Raw genomic sequence first — 17,008 nt, 5'->3', positions numbered from 1 at the left:
TCAGTGATTCTTTTTCTATGAGACTATCCAAATTCCTTTGCCACCAATTTTGAAGTCTTCTGGTCACAGTGAGAAGAATTTTGCCTACCAACAGACTATTTTAATAAGTCACATAAAGTACCCTGGAGAGAATTTGATTTCACATAGAACAGAGAATAAAGTTTCAATAGTGGTTGTTTCTTTATATCTCTGAGACAATAAATGTTTTAAAAGTAGTAATATCAAGATTTTGAGGGTTTTTAATTCTAATTAACTTACAATACCTTTGTGCAGCCTGATAGGATTTTTACCTGATGGTAGATTTGTATGACATAACAGAACAAGCTGGGAATAGATTCAAATCCCCTAACAGATCTTGCAATTATATTAGGACTCTCCTGCAAAAGAGTTATCATTCTCTCACATGTACAATGCAGTATTATATTACCAGTATTTATATTTTATAAATCAAACATAGAACATCTCCTCTTCTTCTGCTCCTTCTTTGAGAAATAAATGGTAACTTTCTCTAAGTGCTGAGCCTCACATGAGGCAATCTGTTAAAAGACAGTGCAATAAAAACAACATTGGTCAGGAACACTTTCCTCTTTATGTCAAAAGTTGTAGCCTTTTCTCTTTATATCATCAGAAACAGCGAAGAATCTCCTTCTTCTGTTATTGTCCATCCACTATGCTAGTCTTTGATTACTGTATTATAATAAAGTTCATTGAAGCTGATGGTAATATGTCAAGCAATAGATGCAAGCATGAGAAGAGAAATATGAAGTCATGCAAGCGATGATTTTTTAAAAAATCAAAATATACTTTTCATGTAAATGCCTGGGGATGGAGGTGGAGAGAGAGAAAGAAAATTGCAGTATCTACATGCAAAGAATGAAGTGGACCCCTATCTTACAAAACGTAACTCAAATGGATTAAAAACCTACATTTAAGACCAAAACCATAAAACTCCTAGAAGAAAACAAGGGGATAAGGTTTCAGGACGTTGGATTTGGCAAAGATTTCTTGGCTGTGACACCAAAAGCACAGGTGACAAAGAAAAAAATAAACAACACTACATCAAAGTTAAAAACTCCTGCACATCAAAAGACACAATCAGTCAAATTGAAAAAGCAACCTACGGAAACTGAGATAATATTTGCAATCATATACCTTATAAGGATATACAACTCAACAAATATGAAAGCTGTAGTTTGCTATATACTACATCTAGAACCCAGGGGAGGTGAATTAGACAGAAGAAGTAGTCATTCTAATTAATATGGTAATAGGTACTATGACACATTGGTTTGGATTGTCAAGACTATCCACTTAAGTTTCCTTTTCCCCTTAATGATCAGCGGTCCCAAGTTGTCTCCCGTCTCTTCATTGTGTTTTGTGTGAAACCCATCACAGAATGAGAAATTTTTGGACCTCCAACAACAGCAGTACACACCTTTCCAAGTCCTCCATGTCAAAAGCTGGTACTATCTTGGGGCTGTCTTTCCAGATGTGAAGGTTTTTACCATAGATTTGTCCTGATGATCTTTAACATAAAATCTTTCGTAGGCTACATAACGAATCGTAGCTATCTCAGCAGCACTGGTAACTGTCACAATGTATTCAACTCGTACCTGGAAGTCAGACTCAAGGCACCATTGCTTACAAGGCATGTGTGCAGGACACTAAGCACAAACAGGCTTTCAAGGAGGGCCTAAGTAAAGATGAGAGAAACATCATACATGCCCAACTCCAGACCACTAAGGTGCAGGGACCGAGGTGGATACTGAGCACGTGTGTGTGCTTCTGATATTTTTAATATCTAGTTATCAATCTGTCTTTATCCACACACCCATCCATCCAACCCTCCATTCATTCATCTACATATATATAATTTACCTCCTTCCTTTCCTTCCTTCTACCCCACAAACCGGTAGGTGATTACCATAGCCATATGTTCCCAAATATTTTAATTCTCTAAGAACTTAAAGAATACTGAAAGAAGAGTCTTTTTTTTAATTTATTAATTTTTTCAGCGTAACAGTATTCATTGTTTTTGCACGACACCCAGTGCTCCATGCAATACGTGCCCTCCCTATTACCCACCACCTGTTCCCCCAAACTCCCACCCCTGACCCTTCAAAACCCTCAGGTTGTTTTTCAGAGTCCATAGTCTCTTATGGTTCGCCTCCCCTTCCAATTTTTTTTTTATAAACATATAATGTATTTTTATCCCCAGGGGTACAGGTCTGTGAATCGCCAGGTTTACACACTTCACAGCACTCACCATAGCACATACCCTCCCCAATGTCCATAACCCCCTCCCCCTCTCCCAACCCCCCTCCCCCAGCAACCCCCAGTTTGTTTTGTGAGATTAAGAGTCATTTATGGTTTGTCTCCCTCCCAATCCCATCTTGTTTCATTTATTCTTCCCACTGAAAGAAGAGTCTTTAAGAATTTTTAGGAATTACCATAATATCGACAAGACTGTAGATATACCTTGTGCTTTTATTACCTATGTATAAAATCCCCCAAATGAAAAGCAACAGCAAATGTGACTCAACTTTTCTTAAACTAAATGACAAAAGGAAGCTGCACTGTGATTCACTTACTCCCTTACTATTAACAACTATTGTGTTTGCTGTTCTTCACACTAGTTGCTGTGTCAGGACAACTGCATACTTTGCAGTGTTCTCTAGCAAATGTTTTGAAATTTACCCTCCAGAGACCATCTGCTATAAATGGGCTTCAGTGGAGTTAATGAATATTTTATTACTCTCTCGCCTTTTTTTTTTTTTTTGGTTTAAAATGGGAAACATGGGTTCAGTGTGAAGTGTCAAATTAACAATAATGTTTCATTGAACCACTCATTTTCTGAGAAAGTTTTGTTCAGTATACGTGCGTATTTCATGTAATCAGTTTATCAATGTGAATATATACCAGGGAAAACATAAGTGACTCAGTATGAAATGTCGAATACTTTCTAGGCATAATTTCTGGCACTATAAACACATCACTTTTGATTGACTTGAAATAAGGCAGTCATTGAGTGGTTCAATGAATCTGATAAGTCATATGTTCTCTTGAAAATCAAATGGCTTGAGAAAATTTTCTGCAGTAAGATTATTCACCTCACACCATTTTTTCTATTGTCACTGTTTGATCATCTTTTGCTTTGTAGCCATGTAAAACAGTGCTGAACTTCTCAAGTCATTCATTATGTGCCTATCAGAGAATTACTATGAGTTCTGGGTCAAATTTGGGGCTTTAGCCTTCAAAATCCTTCTTTCTAAAACAAAGAACCATTAATTAAACAATGCTACATGACATCACATTTTTGTATTCCAGCAACTGCACATATGTTTTCTGTGGTTTTAAAAACAGATGAGCTGAAATATTATGTGAGAGTTAATGACTTCATGTCACAAGATACAATTAAAAATATCTACTAAAGATCTACTGTGTGCCTGATACAATGTTGTGATTTTCAGATGTATCATCTCATTTTATCCCCACACTGATTTGTGAGAATGGATATCATCTACATTTTATAGCGAGGAAGTTCAAATTCAGAAGGACCAAGCAGTTTATCCAAGGTCACCCACTTTTAAGTTGAAGTTTCTATTAGTCGAATGCAAAAACCTAGGTTTTCTGTTTTATCATGCAGATTCCAGGCTAATATTGATAGCTCTTCCTAACATGAATAGAGTTAATTTTATATTAAAAATTTTTAAAACTCACTTTGTTTCTTCAAAAGAAAAGTAAAAAGGAAGAGAAACTTAAGTGCTCTTATTATGTGATAAACATTATGCAAGATACTGTCAAATACTTTCAATTGAATCTTTAAAATAAAAATTAGATTATTTCTATAGTAAATATGATAGGTATGGTTGGAATTCTTAATTCCAGACTCCATTTCTAGTTAACATAATCCATACTTTTCTTAATTAGGTGGATAATTTATTTTTTAACCTTAGATAAACATTATAGATAATGCACGTTTTGCTTTTAGGTATCAAGGATTGAGCCACTTTTTTGCTGATTTTATTTATTCACTTACCAAACAAATATTCACTTACCAAATATTCACCAAGTGTATATAATAGGCCAGGTAGCCTTCTAGGTGTTCAAGTTGTAGATAAAAATATCTATTACTGTAGAACTTACATCCTACTGAATTTTATCTCTAGAACTCACTCATATACTACATGGAAAAATATTGGTTATAGACAATATGCCTATTTGATAATGTTCATCTACCATTGGTTTAATTTAAGAGGTCAGAATCATCAAAACATCAAACTTAAGTTGTATCTTAATTTGCCAGTTGGTAAAACCATTTCTTCCTTTTTTTCTAACTAAAAGAGAATGAGTAGAAAAAGTGCTCACATATTTACCTGAACGAAACTATCTTTCCATCAACAAATAACATCAATAGCAAATTCTGAGATCAAGTATGTAGCAATATACTGAGCTTCTTTTATTTTTTTTTCTCCACAGTCATCTCTCTTGCATTCCTTTGCTTTCTTATCCCGTGCCTAAGGCCAAAGACACCTACTTTATATCTCACACCTTCTTACATTCATTCTTTATTACCACTCCTATAATTTTCTCCATCATTTCTTCCATCATTTTTTTCCATATGAATTCATGCATAAAAAGTTTCAAAGTTGTTACGTGTGTGAAGAAATCTAGTTTCTGTGGTTACAATGCTCTCATATAATAAGGTGATATTGAGCATATATGTTGAGCCATTACAAATTTCATTCAGTCCTTAAAACTTATCATTACATGTATACAACAGTTGTCTTCATTCTCTGATTACTTGAACAGTTTAAAAAGATAGAAAGGATGTTGAGTTTGAGAAGTTCTTTCTAGATCTTAGATATTAGCCCTTCATCTGTAGTGTTATTTACAAATATCTTCTCCCATTCCTATGGGTTGCCTCTTTGTTTTGTTGACTGTTTCCTTTGCTGTACAGAAGCTTTTTATCTTGATAAAGTCCCAAAAGATCATTTTCTCTTTTGTTTCCCTTGCCTTTGGAGATGTATCTTGAGAGAAGTTGCTGTGGCCGATGTCGAAGAGGTTACTGCCATGTTCTCCTCTTGGATTTTGATGGATTCCTGTCTCACATTGAGGTCTTTCATCCATTTTGAGTTTATCTTTGTGTATGGTGTAAGAGAGTGGTCAGGTTTCATTCTTCTGTACATAGCTGTCCAATTTTCCCAGCACCATTTATTGAAATGACGGTCTTTTTTCCACTAGAAATTTTTTCCTGCTTTGTCAAAGATTATTTGACCATAGAGTTAAGGGCTCATTAATTAGTTAATGGGCTCTCTATTCTGTTCCATCGGCCTGTGTGTCTGTTTTTGTGCCAGTACCATGCTGTTTTGATGATCACAGCTTTGTAATATAGCTTGAAATCAGGCAACGTGATGCCCCCAGCTTTGTTTTTCTTTTCCAACATTTCCTTGGAGATTCCGGGTCTTTTCTGTTTCCATGCAAATTTTAGGATTGTTTGTTCCAGCACTTCAAAAAATGCTGATGGTATTTTGATTGGGAGGGTGTTGAAAATATAGATTGGTCGGGGCAACATAGACATTTTAACAATGTTTATTCTTCCCATCCATGAGTATGGGAAGTTTTTCCATCTTCTTTGTGTCTTCTTCAATTTTTTTCATGAGTGTTCTGTAGTTCCTTGCATATAGATCCTTTACCTCTTTGGTTAGGTTTATTCCAAGGTATCTTACGGTTTCTGGTGCTATTGTAAATGGAATTGATTCTCAAATTTCCCTTCCTACAGTTTCATTGTTAATGTATAAGAAAGCAACTGACTTCTGTGCATTGACTTTGTATCCTGCCACATTAGTAAATTGCTATATGAGTTCTAGTAATTTACAGGTGGAGACTTTTGAGTTTTCCATCTAAAGTATCATGTCATCTGCAAAGAGAGAGAGTTTGACTTCTTCTCTGCCAGTCTAAATATTTTTTATTTCTTTTTGTTGATAATATGGGTAGAGGACAAGAATAGACATGTATCCAATGAAGACACACAAATGGCTAGCAGACACATGAAAAAATATTCATCATTAGACATCAGGGAAATTCAAATCAAAACACATTGATATACCACCTTATACCTGTTAGAATGGCAAAAATTAACAAGGCAAGAAACAGTAAATGTTGGAAAAGATGTGGAGAAAGGGGAACCCTCTTACACTGTTGGTGGGAATGCAAGTTGGTATAGCCACTTTGGAAAACAGTGTGGAGATTCCTCAAAAAATTAAAAATACAGCTACCCTATGACCTGGCAATTATACTACTGGGTATTTACTCCAAAGATACAGATGTAGTGAAAAGAAGGGCCGTATGTACCCCAATGTTCATACCAGCTAACATCCACAATAGCCAAACTGTGGAAAGAGCCAAGATGCCCTTCAAAAAATGAATGGATAAAGAAGATGTGGTCCATATATACAATGGAATATTACTCAGCCATCAGAAAGGATGAATACCCAATTTTTGCATCAACATAGATGGGATTGGAGGAGATTATGCTGAGTGAAATAAGTCAAGCAGAAATAGTCAATTATCATATATTTTCACTTGTGGAACATAATAAATAACATGGAGGACGTCAGGAGAAGGAAAGAAAAAGTGAAGAGGGGGGAATCAGAGTGGGAGATGAACCACGAGAAACTGTGGACTCTGAGAAACAAACTGAGGGTTTTAGAGGAGAGGGGGATGGGGGCATGGATGAGGCTGGTGGTAGGTATTAAGGAGGACACGTACTGCATGGAGCACTGGTTGTTACATGTAAACAATGAATCTTGGAACACATCAAAAACTAATGATGTATTGTATGGTGACTAACATAACACACACACACACACACACACACACACACACAAAGATAGAAAGACATAGAAAATTAGGGGTCATTTCTCCACAAAGTACAAATACTATACCCATCCTAGTCAAAAGCAGACAGTTCAGAAACAACAACAACAAAATGATAATTTCCAAGAAAGCTATTTACATGATATTTCCTTAACCTAAACACAGATTAGCATGAAAATAGGAAAACCACTATTAGGTAGAAACCCAACTACATTTAACCTTTGCTGCTAATAGGTAATTGACATGGAAAGGAAACTTTGATCCCAAGACTTCTGGGCATAAGAGATAGAGTTGTCCTCTTCTTGCCAAAGCCACTGTAGCAAATGAAGACCTTTAAAAAATGTCCTTAGTAGTAGACTTACTTACAGAATTGGAAAGCTAAGTCTAAAATTGCAGGATTTGTATATCCCTTTGCATTAGGAAATAGAAATAGAAAGAGCTTATTATATAGAATTATAATTGGTGAGTACTCTAAACTTTTAAAATCAAAACTTGGAACAAAATGCTGTTAGCTGGGGCGCCTGGGTGGCTCAGTGGATTAAGCCGCTGCCTTTGGCTCAGGTCATGATCTCAGGGTCCTGGGATCGAGCCCCGCATCGGGCTCTCTGCTCTGCAGGGAGCCTGCTTCCTCCTCTCTCTCTGCCTGCCTCTCTGCCTACTTGTGATCTCTCTCTCTGTCAAATAAATAAATTTTAAAAAATCTTTTAAAAAAATTTTTAAAAATGCTGTTAGCTTATCAAATTTCACATGGGTAAGGAGTTGACGTGAATTGGGCTGGATCAGCCTGAAAAGGGATATGGACGATGCTCATGGAAGGACATGGAGCCATACAACTCAAAAGGAAATGGTTACACCAGAACAACTCCAGAGACATTCTACCTAGTTACAGCTTAACTAAAGACGACTATTACACCAGAAATTCCCTCCTTCCTTCATTCATTTATTCATTGGGATTGAATAACTCATTAAGATCTAGGCAGTAACAATCAGAGAAAGACAATTATCATTGATCTCTCTGGTATGAGGAGTTTGAGAGGCAGGGCAGGTAGCTGTGAGGGGAAGGGAAGGAAAAAATGAAACAAGATGGGATGGGGAGGGAGACAAACCATAAGAGACAAACTGGGGGTTGTTGGGGTGTGGGAGGGTAGGGATAGGGTGGCTGGGTTATGGACATTGGGGAGGATATGTGCTGTGGTGAGTGCTGTGAAGTGTGTAAGCCTGATGATTCACAGACCTGTACCCCTGGGGCTAATAATATAGTATATGTTAATAAAAAAAATGATACCACCTAAAAAACAAAAACAAACAAACAAAAGATGTAGACACTAAGATAGGTGTTAGAGATACATCAGTGAACGAAAAACATAGAATCTCCTCCTCAGAACTCACACTTCAGTTATTTATGTATAGTTTTCGTAGTTTGGTATTATTTGTATAGTAGTAGATACTCTTCGCTGCCGGTCCCATATCCATTCACCTCTTTTCCTTTTAAAGAAATCTCTGTATTATCGAACGTGCCACTGTACTCAGAAAAAGCAGCATTTCCCACCTTCCCTTTAAAAGAGAAATGTGGATGGAACTAGAGCGTATCATGCTTAGTGAAATAAGTCAATCGGAGAAAGACAACTATCATATGATCTCCCTGATATGAGGACATGGAGAAGCAACATGGGGGGGTAGGGGGATAGGAGAAGAATAAATGAAACAAGATGGGATTGGGAGGGAGACAAACCATAAATGACTCTTAATCTCACAAAACAAACTGGGGGTTGCTGGGGGGAGGTGGGATTGGGAGAGGGGGTGCGGGCTATGGACATTGGGGAGGGGAGGCGAACCATAAGAGACTATGGACTCTGAAAAACAACCTGAGGGTTTTGAAGGGTCAGGGGTGGGAGGTTGGGGGAACAGGTGGTGGGTGATGGGGAGGGCACGTTTTGCATGGAGCACTGGGTGTTGTGCAAAAAGAATGAATACTGTTACGCTGAAAAAAAAATAAATAAATAAAAAGGGAAAAAAAAAAAAAAAAAAAAAAAAAAGAGAAATGCTGGGGCGCCTGGGTGGCTCAGTGGGTTAAGCCGCTGCCTTCGGCTCAGGTCATGATCTCAGGATCCTGGGATCGAGCCCCAGGTCAGACTCTCTGCTCAGCAGGGAGCCTGCTTCCCTCTCTCTCTCTCTCTGCCTGCCTATCTACTTGTGATCTCTCTCTGTCAAATAAATAAAATCTAAAAAAAAAATAAATAAAAGAGAAATGCTGGGGCATCTGGGTGGCTCGGTGGGTTAAGCCTCTGCCTTCAGCTCAGGTCATGATCTCAGGGTCCTGGGATCAAGTCCAGCATCAGGCTCTCTGCTCAGTGGAGAGCCTGCTTCCCCCCTCTCTGCCTGCCTCTGCCTACTTGTGATCTCTGCCTGTCAAACAAATAAATAAATAAAATCTTTGAAAAAATACATAAATAAAAGAGAGATGTCTAATCAAATGTCAGCAAAGTCAATGGATGAGGTTTCCAGCAAATCTCTTCAACTCTGAGAGCTCTAACTGAGCTCTTTATCCCTGCGCACTTTTTCCTTCTTCTTTCCTCCTGTACGGAACATGAATATGATGGCTGGAGCTGAACAGTTATTTTGAAACTATGAGACAATCTGAACATGGAAACAATATTTAAAAATGTAGAGGAGAAAAATCAAAGGAGTCTAATTTTTAGTGAAATCTCAGAGTGACCACAGAAGTTCCGGAAAGCCTGCCTCTGAATTTCTTCCACATGAAAAATAAAGTCATGTATTCATCTCAAATTATTATTTGAGTTTTTAAAAATATGCCTTTTTTTCTAATCTTGATATATACTAAATATATATATATAATATGTTATATATATAGAATAAATTCTAACAAAAACATGAATTTATACGTATACCAAAATGTTATTCCAAATGTGGACTTGGTTATTTTCAATTAAAACTTCCACACACCCCTACCATTCCAGCTTTATAAAGCTTTCTGTTGAAAGTCAGCTTTGAGATGTTTTTAAGGAAAGAGACCTAACTCGAGAAACTGGACGGCTATTCTAAGCAGTTTTTTGGTATTCAGGAGAAACTAGCCAAGAAGAGCCCCTTCCCCAGTGAAGTTCAAGGTAAGCTGCTCCTATTTGATATCTTTTACATGTGCATTTATTTCAGTTTTATCATTTTGTAAATTCTTGTAACATATCTTCTAGGTCACAGAATTCATTGTTTAATTAACCACCTTTAGTTTAGTAACCACCTTTAGTACCTTTATGAGCATCTTCTGCTCTTCTGTACAATGACCCTGCATATAAGAACACTACCTCTTCATGTTACTTCAGTCACCCGACTCAGCTTAGGACAGGATATGCAATTATTAATGAGATGACTGCACCACCCAGGAGTCCACATTTAGGGAATGAAACACGCTATTTTGATTTTATTGGAACAGTTAAAATTTGTTTTTTAAAAAGATGTTTATATGAGCACTTCTTATAAGGTACATGTTTTCTAATAATACATAAAATGTCGTCTTTTTTGCGATCTACAAGAGCATTTTTAGAAGAATGTCTTTAGAGAAGATCTCAGTGACAAGTTCTGTGATACTAGTCAACATGGGGTTCTGCAGATCTTTCTTGAGGACCCTCTACCTAGCAAGTGTTAATTTAAGCTGGAGGGGAAGGGCAAGATGGGTGGGATGCAGTTAAGGCAAAAACTGCACCACAAAGAACTATCTTCACTGGGAAAGTAGACTACAGACAAGCATGCAATTATGTAATATAATTATAATTCTATAATATAATATAATATAATATAATATAATATAATATATCTATAATTCTAGATAATGAGAGTAAAAAGCTCTAGAATGAAATTAAAGCATAATGGAAGGAGAGAGAATGATGGGGATGAAGACTACTTTTCCACATGGAGGTAGCAAAGTCTGCAAAACCAAGCTCCAGAAAACCAGATTCCAGAGCCTGAGGTAGATATGCACTGGGTTTACTCCAGAAAGGCTAATGTGTCTGGATGACTATAAGTGAGGCATAGTGCTAGGAGCAGAGCTCCCAAAGGGAGGCACAGAACAGATTGTTCAGGATTTAGGGGGCAAAAGTAAGAGTTTGCATTGTACTCCAAGGGTAATGGGAAGTAACTAGAAAGTTTTAACTAGGGCAATGTGTCATCAGATTTACATAGTAAATTGTTCTTCTGGATACAAGGTAAAGGATAGAGTGTTTGGAGAGCCTGAGACGAAACCGAGAGACCAGGTGAGAAAGAAAGTGGAGTAGACTAGGAGAGTAGGAAGTCAAAAGGGGCCACACTTAGAAAATATTCAGCAGGTAGGATTGAGAGGACTTTCTGATACAGGTGATGTGATGGCAATGTTTTGTTTAGAGTCAACATGTAGAGCAGATGAAATCCAGAGTGACCACATTAACACACTGAGGTACTGAAAAAAATGTTCTCATTTCATCCAGAGAAAAACACAGCTTTGTTTATAAGAGTTTGCCTTTCAAATGAATGACCTGTAGTGGATAAAGGGAGTCATAGAATACTTTATAAAGAATTCTTATTGGTGGCTAATAATTCTTAAAGTGGCTAATCAAGAGTAAAAGGGAGAAAAATAAAGAACGTTAACTTTTATGATAATCATTATTTTGTGAACAATTTAAATCATCTGGCTTTTAAATTACAAATGTTGTAAGTTGCTGCTTTTATTTTGGCCAAAATGTTCGCCCTGTCCTCTGGCAACTGGGCAATTTTAATTATAGTAAGAAAAAATTTAAAAATTGACAACTTAAAAATTTATGAAACCAGATCAGTTAAGTTGCAAGCACTCAGTAGGAAGCTCTATTTCATTTCTGAATTATTGGGTACCATCAGAAATGCAGACATTCAGAGGAAGGAGCACATATCAGGAAATTGACAGCTTTGTGGATGGCTTAAAAGGTAGGAGTAAGATATATTTTTAAAAAAAAATACCAGAGATCCATGCAAAACGTGCCCTCAAAAAAAAAAAAAAAATACCAGAGAAAAGGAGTGAAGCTTCCCAAATGTAGAGAACTCAGTGATTAAGTGCGTTTTCAATAGATTCCGACAGTAGGTATGCGGCGAGACTTCGGGCATTTCTCACGCTGGCACTATTGCATCAGACAGGTAAACAAATATCCACTCATTTGCTCCCTGAATTTGATGACTTTACTCCAGTTCCCATACAGTCAACACTACTAGGATTTAGTGCTATTTATTGTCAATTCCACGGGGAATATCTGTCTGGAATATGGCTCATTTGTGACCAAGCACGATGAGAAGTGAATCCACTGGTGGTAAGTAGGTAGGCGGGTAGGTAAGCTGACAAATGGTGAAGCAATTATGGCTGGACCACTGTACCCACGAGAGGGTGGAAACATTTAATATGCCCTCATGTAAAACTCCTGGGTTGGTTGGTTGGTTGGTTTGTTATTTCACGCAATAGCTCTTACTTAGATATTCTTTGCAATTTTAGAAATCAAAAAGAAACCGACGAACAGAGTAACTTCACGGAGATCATTTTGGAAGCACTGAAATTTTAACATTCAGTTCTCATTAAAAGTCTCAATGTGGGAAACTTCTAAAAATGACTGACGATCCAATGATATCAGCACTAACAATTTTTGCCAAGATAAAGCCCAACCTTTCTAACTTAAGCTAGGTTATCAGGTTGGCTGGGGAGAATAATGGCACTTAGAGTTGGAACCAGTAGTTTAGCAAATAGGGGCTGTGCATTATAATAATTTCATTTCGCATTCAAACAACTTTAAGATGTGATTTTTATCTCCATTTCATAAGATACGGAAACAGAGGTTCAAAAAGATAAGTATTATCTAGGATTTGCAAAGAAAAGTAAAGTAACCAGTGGAACTGATTCAAACTTGCTCTTTTCCTGGTATTCTCACACCCTTCTTTCAGTAAGTCTCCTCTTCAGCAGTAGGGAATCTTCATTAGATCGAAAGAAATGGTTAGAAGGTAGTTCCGCTCATAAAAAGGAAGCACCTTCCATCCATTAACTACTCTTCGAGCAAAACAGACTTTCTCAGGAGGTATTGAGATCTCTGCCAACTGTCACATCACAGGAGTCTATTACTATATTCTATAATCGTGATGAAATAAATCAGGAATGGGATTTTATCATGCAATTCAATTTATTACAAAAAGGGAGCCAGGGAGGTATGGATCGCCTAGGAACTGCTAACAGCACCCAGCGAAGCTAAAGAAAGATGGCCCTATAGCCCCTTCACCACTGTGCAGACACCAGACTGACACTGCTCAGCTTTCGTTGCCTTGCAGAGTAGCAGTAAGGGATGAGACCAGAGTTAGACTGTGAATATCACCCACACGGAGCTACGCATGAGTTGACTGATAATGTTGTTCAGAACAACTAGCAAAGAAAATGCACCAGACGGTTTCTGATTCCACAAGGGCTACTCTTATCTTTTGCAAGTTTTGAAATGAGATATTTACTTTATATCTTCACCAAAGCACACTCTATCTTCTGATAGAAACTGAACCAAAATTATTGGTCTGCCTAGTGACTCAAACTACTCTCAATTATTTTGAGTCCAATACAAATACATTTAAGAGAAAAAAATGCTGCCCTAATCTAAAGACAAATGTCCTTAACAAATAGATACTTCTCATCCAGCTGGTGCACTAGAACCACCCCAGTTATTTCCTCTTTTGTGAGAAAAGGAAATTTTGAGGAGCAAGGGATATGTTCACGACGTTGGCTTTGTTGCTATTTGAATGGATGAACACATATTTCAAAACGTATATTCTACACTTCTGATATGGGCAGTTTATTACATGTCAATTATATCTTCATAAAGTCACACAAGAGACTACATATATAATAGAGTTGCTTGTTTTGGAGAAAAAATTTTATAGTTAAGCCAAGGCTCATCGTGCTACTCAAGAAGTCTTCTGAGCATTTAGTTAATACGTTCAGAAGACCACTTTTTTAAAATGATGCAAAATGGGGTGCCTGGGTGGCTCAGTGGTTTAAGCCTCTGGCTTCAGCTCAGGTCATGATCTCAGGGTCCTGGAATCAAGTCCCGCATCAGGCTGTCTGCTCAGCGGGGAGCCTGCTTCCTCCTCTCTCTCTCTCTGCCTGCCTCTCTGCCTACTTGTGATCACTCTCTGTCAAATAAATAAATAAAATCTTTTAAAAAAATAAAAAAATAAAATGATACAAAATGCCGAACAACAGTGAACATGTGTTACTCTGAAAATATCCTCTTGTCTATCCCCAGTGCCTGTTTTTAATTATAGAATTCACCTAATTGTTTCAAGGAGCTGATGTTAGAAACCTACAACTGGAAAAAACTCATATGCAAAATTTTTATCTCTGGGGCGCCTGGGTGGCTCAGTAGGTTAAAGCCTCTGCCTTCGGCTCAGGTCATGATCTCAGGGTCCTGGGATCGAGCCCCGCATCGGGCTCTCTGCTCCGCAGGGAGCCTGCTTCCTCCTCTCTCTCTGCCTGCCTCTCTGCCTACTTGTGATTTCTGTCTGTCAAATCAATAAAATATTAAAAAAAAATTTTATCTCTGTTCACATTGGGTATTATATTTGGTCCACGGTCAGCTTCATTTTAGCTCCATCTCTGTTAAAAAGCAAAATGGACTTTTACAATGAAAACTAACCTCCTTTCTAACACAACTGGAATCTGTTACTCTCTGTCATCACTGTTTACATGGAAATGTTACCTAAGCCCCAGTCGTGCATCATGCACTGATAATAATAGTCACTTGGGACAGTATTCACCTCCAGGAAAAATGGAATTGTAGTCTAGAAAACCTCTTCATTTAATGCTCCTCGGCCATGCTGTGTGTCAAAGTAAAGACACTTTTTTATTCAGTATTAATATACCCCTTTCCTGATAGTAGCCTCAGTTCCCTCCTATATCTTTCTCTATAATGATGAAAAAAAAATTTATTAGTTTGTATTGCTAATGTTCTTAGCTTTCTAAGTATTGCACTCTGCCATCCAAGTTCATTCTCATCTGATGCAGTAAGACTTACTGTTAGAATATGTTGTGAAGGAAGCCACAGTACATAGGCCAGTATTTAGCTGTAGTTCCCCTTTGTGTGTAAGAACCTCCTTTGTTCCCAGCATTTACTATTCTCAGACAGAAACTCAGTAGGGAGTTTCAAGTCTTCTAATACTTTGACATCCCACTGAGAAGCTGTGTGATACAGGAAGGATTAAATATCCAAAGCCTGTCTGTGAGAAAGTTTCTTTTTTCCAGGCATTAAAAAAAGGTCAATTGATAACCACTTAAGAACTCTGACTACCCCCAGGGACCTCCCCTTTTACTAACTTATTCAGGAGAGGTGGAATGTAGCCTACCTAAAGGTACATTGAAAGCACGAATTTAAGGGCAAGGCCAGTTTCATGGGCACTGATGATGACCTGTGCAGTCACACTGCTTAGAGAGGCCTATGTTTGGTTTAATATTCTTCTTTTGCCTCTTGAAGGGCAATAATTTTTGAACAAGGGGCCCCACATTTTCATCTTACATTGGGTTCTCACAGATTGGGTAGCCATTCCTACTAAGAGCTCAGACAGACCATTTATAAGTTGTACGCCCTTCTAAGAACCTGTTTCCTCATCCATAAAATGAAGGCAATTATCGCACCTACCTCCCAGGATTGTTCTTAGGAGGATATGAGAAATTCTTAAGCTTCATGTCTGGCACATAATAAATACTGAATAAATGTTGACTATTGTCTTTGTTGCTCTAAAGTCATTGGGTTCACTATGGTCTTCTGTTTGAAGTTGTGTATTATGTTGTTCAGTATGGATAGATTGGTGTGTTAACTTTTAAAACATACATATATATAATTTAAAATGGATTATGTGTATGAATGCCTTACATGACGTTCTCTTGGATTTCCTCAGGAGAATGAGGACTAACACACTGAATTTTACTGCATCCCATGCTTCCGAACAACTGATGATAAAGAAGAGGATAATGTTCCCCTCAGCTTGGCTAAACTTGAGACAGGCTTCTTCTTGACTCTAGGCTCTTGACCTCCCTTCTCTTAGAGCATTTAGTTTAGCAAAGTTGAAATTCTAAGTTCTTTCTTTGCCCCTTTGAGATATAATTCTCCTCCCAGACTTTGGCCAGTTTTCCAACCCAGTAACTGTCCTTTCAGTACCTCTCTATCCCAGTCTTGGTGAGAAAGTGGGAGCCTAACTTAAATAAGCAGCAATTAACAAACACAGATTACCTAATCACTTTGACCAACCTTCCCCCTAACATCCCTCAGCAATTAAAAATTGCTTACCCTACTGGCTTACCCCAGCACTTAAAAATCCTCTATTTTTTTCAGTGGAGATAAGGTATTTCTCTCGTAATGAGATAGTCTTAAAGGAATCGTCCATGCCTGTTTAAGTCTATCTAGCGTAATTTTTCTGACACTGAGGACCCTTTCAAGGGTTTATGACTACCTCAAAGTGTGTCCAAGAAAGCAAGCTGTGTGGATTCAGATCCTAGTCACACAATTTATTATCTACACTGTACTTGGGTATGTATCTTAACCCCTCTGAATCCTGGTTTCCTCAATTACATATTCATAATATTATCTTACAGATATTTTGGTGTGAAATAAATGAGATGGCCATTTATAATTCTTAGCCAATCTAAGGTTGGCTAATACTATCTATTAACAAATATTTCAATAAATGCTAGCTATTAATATTAGTTATGGCATAAAAGTGACAGATATTATTTGGTCTCAGGTGATAAACCAAGCCTTTGTCATCTTTTGTTGTGACTACTGGATGTTTCTGATTTCCTTTTTAAATCTACTTCTTGTCCACCCCCCCACCCCTCAACACAGAAGTATCCTAAAATGCAACTTCTATTAGTTTTCCCATTTGTATTACCCCTGGATGCTTTCCTGTTACTCTGAGGATAAAGTTCAGATTCCTGAGGATGGCATTCAAAGGACACCCAGATCCAGCCCTGGCCAACTCTCCAGTCTCCTGTCTTGGGACTACACACCTGCATTTCTGTTTTCAGGCATCCCCTACCCTGTGTGCTGGGAAACCTTTCCCTATCTTCCACATAAGGTGCAGGTAGTCTTTAAGA

General features: G+C 37.7%; 1 pseudogene; it reads right to left on the bottom strand.

The window, feature by feature from the left end:
* Positions 1-1,274: 1,274 nt before the first annotated feature.
* Positions 1,275-5,075, bottom strand: LOC123939237 (annotated as a pseudogene).
* Positions 5,076-17,008: the final 11,933 nt, after the last annotated feature.

The sequence above is a fragment of the Meles meles genome, chromosome 3 (assembly GCF_922984935.1).
Source record: "Meles meles chromosome 3, mMelMel3.1 paternal haplotype, whole genome shotgun sequence".
In the NCBI taxonomy this organism is placed as follows: Eukaryota; Metazoa; Chordata; class Mammalia; order Carnivora; family Mustelidae; genus Meles; species Meles meles.
Note: the sequence above shows the minus strand (reverse complement) of the source record. Positions and strands in the feature narration are given on the sequence as shown.